Source organism: Arachis duranensis, chromosome 3 (assembly GCF_000817695.3).
Source record: "Arachis duranensis cultivar V14167 chromosome 3, aradu.V14167.gnm2.J7QH, whole genome shotgun sequence".
NCBI classification, from domain to species: Eukaryota; Viridiplantae; Streptophyta; class Magnoliopsida; order Fabales; family Fabaceae; genus Arachis; species Arachis duranensis.
In genome coordinates this window covers 62877553-62881730 of record NC_029774.3, presented here as the reverse complement: position 1 = coordinate 62881730, position 4178 = coordinate 62877553, and positions in this window count along the sequence as shown.

Genomic DNA, 4178 nt, shown 5'->3' with positions numbered 1-4178 from the left:
CCCAAACCAACTCAAGAGGGGAGACCTCAAACCAATTGCAAGAGGTTGGCTAGACTTTATTGGGCATTCCATATTGCCCACTAGCAACCGTTCTGAGGTCACTATTAAGAGAGCAATGATGATTCATTGCATTATGCTTGGAAAAGAAGTGGAGGTTCATCATGTGATTGCTTGTGAGATCTACACAATTGCAAATAAGAATTCCACTGAAGCCAAACTGGCTTACCCAAGCTTGATCTCCTTGCTCTGTAAAGAGGCTGGGGTGAAGATGGGAGTAGATGAATTCATACCCATTGAACATCCAATCACCAAGAAGTCAATGGAAGGACAAATGCAAGACAACTCTATCAAAAAGAAGGCGCAGGAGTTCCTCCCTGAATTTCCTAAAATTGACTACTGGGCCAGCCTAGAAGCATGTATCACCAAGTTACAAGAAACTATGGAGCAACTTAAGGAAGAACAGCAGAATCAGAACTGCATGCTCTGCAAATTGCTGAAGGAACAAGAGAAGCAGGGGCGTAAACTTCAAGAGTTGAAACGCCAAAAGTTCTCCCCTCAAGTTGAGGGAGCATCCACTTCTCAAAATCAAGGTTGTTGAGTCCTAACTCTGTGAAAACCTCTATCATTAGGAGCCTATCTTTTGTTTTGTTTTCTATTTTTATTTTTTTATTTTTTTAGTCTCATCTTATATTTATCTTTGAATCTTGTTCTTAATGCATAATTAATAAAATTGAAATTTTATGCCTTAAATATATGAATGTCCTATGAATCCATCACCTCTCTTAAATGAAAAATGCTTTAATCACAAAAGAACAAGAAGTACAGGATTTCGAATTTATCTCTGAAACCTAGTTGAATTAGTTTGATGTGGTGACAATACTTTTTGCTTTCTGAATGAATGCTTGAACAGTGCATATGTCTTTTGAATTTGTTGTTTTAAAGAATGTTAAAATAGTTGGCTCTTGAAAGAATGATGGAGAAGGAGAACTGTTATTGAGGATCTAAAAAATCATTAGATTGATTCTTGAAGCAAGAAAAAGCAGTGGATACAAAAAAAAATTTTCGAAAAAAAAGAGAAAAGAAAAAGAAAAAGAAAGAAATAAAGTTGTGATCCAAGGCAACAAGAGTGTGCTTAAGAACCCTGGACACCTCTAACTGGGGACTCTAGCAAAGCTGAGTCACAATCTGAAAGGGTTCACCCAATTATGTGTCTGTGGCATGTATGTATCCGGTGGTAATACTGGAAGACAGAGTGCTTTGGGCCACAGCCAAGACTCATACACTAGCTATGTTCAAGAATCATTATGCTTAACCAGGAGAATCAATAACACTATCTGAGTTCTGAGTTCTTATAGATGCCAATCATTCTGAACTTCAAAGGATAGAGTGAGACTATCTGGATTCTAAGTTCCTAAAGAAGCCAATCATTCTGAATTTCAAAGGATAGAGTGAGATGCCAAAATTGTTCAGAGGCAAAAAGCTAAAAGCACCGCTCATCTAATTAATACTGATCTTCATAGATGTTTTTGGAATTCATTGCATATTCTCTTCTTTTTATCTGATTTGATTTTCAGTTGCTTGGGGACAAGCAACAATTTAAGTTTGGTGTTGTGATGAGCGGATAATTTATACGCTTTTTGGCATTGTTTTTAGTATGTTTTTAGTATGATCTAGTCAGTTTTTAGTATATTTTTATTAGTTTTTAGTTAAAATTCACTTTTCTGGACTTTACTATGAGTTTGTGTGTTTTTCTGTGATTTCAGGTATTTTCTGGCTGAAATTGAGGGTTCTGAGCAAAAATCTGATTCAGAGACTGAAAAGGACTGCAGATGCTGTTGGATTCTGACCTCCCTGCACTCGAAGTGGATTTTCTGGAGCTACAGAAGCCCAATTGGCGCGCTCTCAACGGCGTTGGAAAGTAGACATCCTGGGCTTTCCAGAAATATATGATAGTCCATACTTTGCCTAAGATTTGATGGCCCAAACCGGCGTGGCAAATCAGCCTCAGAAATTCCAGCGTTTAACGCTGGAACTGGCATAAAACTTGGAGTTAAACGCCTATACTGGCATGAAAGCTGGCGTTTAACTCCAGAAAAGGTCTCTACATGAAAATGCTTCATTGCTCAACCCAAGCACACACCAAGTGGGCCCGGAAGTGGATTTTTATGTCATTTACTCATTTCTGTATACCCTAGGCTACTAGTTTACTATTAATAGGATCTTTTGACATTGTATCAGTACCTTATAACACTTTACACCTTTCTTTGTGTATCTTCCATGGCATGAGTCTCTAAACCCCATGGTTGGGGGTGAGGAGCTCTGCTGTGTCGGAAGGTCTAAACCTTGTCTGTGGTATTCTGAGTAGGATTCAATGATTGAATGACTGTGACGAGCTTCAAACTCCTGAAGGCGGGGCGTTAGTGACAGACGCAAAAGAATCACTGGATTCTATTCCGGCCTGACCGAGAACCGACAGATGATTAGCCATGCTGTGACAGAGCATAGGAACATTTTCACTGAGAGGATGGGAGGTAGCCATTGACAACGGTGAAACCCGACATACAGCTTGCCATGGAAGGAGCCTTGCGTGTTTGATGAAGAAGACAGTAGGAAAGCAGAGATTTAGAAGATGGAGCATCTCCAAAACCTCAACCTATTCCCCACTACTGTAAAACAAGTAATCATTTCATGTTCTTTTGTTTTTCACAATCAATCTTGATAATTTCTGATATCCTGACTAAGATTTACAAGATAACCATAGCTTGCTTCAAGCCGACAATCTCCGTGGGATCGACCCTTACTCACGTAAGGTATTACTTGGACGACCCAGTGCACTTGCTGGTTAGTTGTGCGGGATTGCAAAAGTGTGATTGCAATTTCGTGCACCATATGGATTAGTGGTACGGCTTAATGGTGAACAGCTGGGGTTTAGCATTGGATGGGCACAAGGATCACTCCTTTTATGAGGGTCTTGGTTCAGTCTCCAAGGCTATCCCACTCCCAATGTTGCATGGTAACACTTCCCAAGATACTCCTCCTGAAGGCAAGTGTGTAGTTCCATGGGTGAGGTGGCCGACCCCCCCTTCAATTGGTTGTCCCATCAAGTTCCTCCAATATTCCCTTCAAATTCCTTGCAAAACAAAAGGAAGGAGAAATTAGTTTGAATTGTGGCAGTAAAAAAAGACTTTAGGGAGGCTAGCCCGCTCCAATTTTTTTGTTTTTGCTTTTGACTAACTAAGAGCCATCCATGAATGCAAAGTAACCGACCAATCAAATGCCTGATGCCAGGGCATCTTGGCTAGTTTTACTAGCCATTTTTTGTATGCTTTAGGTTGGTTTCATGCATTTTCTTAGGAAATAAGCAAGTATTTGGTTGAAAATGCAATCATACCATGATTCAAGCAAACATTGTGAATTTTGAATAATTTATGAGAATTATGCATGAATTGAATGATAAATTGGATGATGCATGATCCCATGATTAAGAGCAAGACTTTGATGTACTTTGTTTGATTGATTTCAGGTAACAAGAAGCATAGAAGAGCCACGTTAGTGGCTACGTTAGTGCCACTAATGTGGTCATTAACGTTGAAGGAAAGAAGCCCCAACGTTAGTGAGAAAAGTTAGTGGCATTAACTTTGAAGAAGGAGAGCATGGAACGTTAGTGGAAAAGGTGAACGCCACTAACGTTTGTGAAGCAAAGAAGACCCACGTTAAGAGTCACGTTAGCTACACTAACGTGAACTCTAACGTAGGGACAAAAGGCACCAAGCAACGTTAATGGGAAAGGTGAGTCCCAACAACGCTTGCAAAAGGGGTATATGCCAACGTTAGTGGAAAAAGTGAGTGCCACTAACGTTGGCGAAGCAAAAAGACCCACGTTAACAGCCACGTTAACTAAGTTAACGTGGTAGTTAACGTGGAAGGAAAGGGGGATGCCAACATTAGTGAAAAAAGTGAGTGCCACTAACGTTGGCGATGCAAAAAGACCCACGTTAACTACCACGTTAACTAAGTTAATGTGGTAGTTAACGTGGGCAAAAGTCCCACCTGGCAGCCTGACCATGCCTTCTTCAAACACGCATAACTTGAGCCACAAAGCTCCAAATGAGGTGATTCTAGCGGCATTGGAAAGTAGGATTCCAGAGCTTTCCAAACATATATGGAACTACATGGTT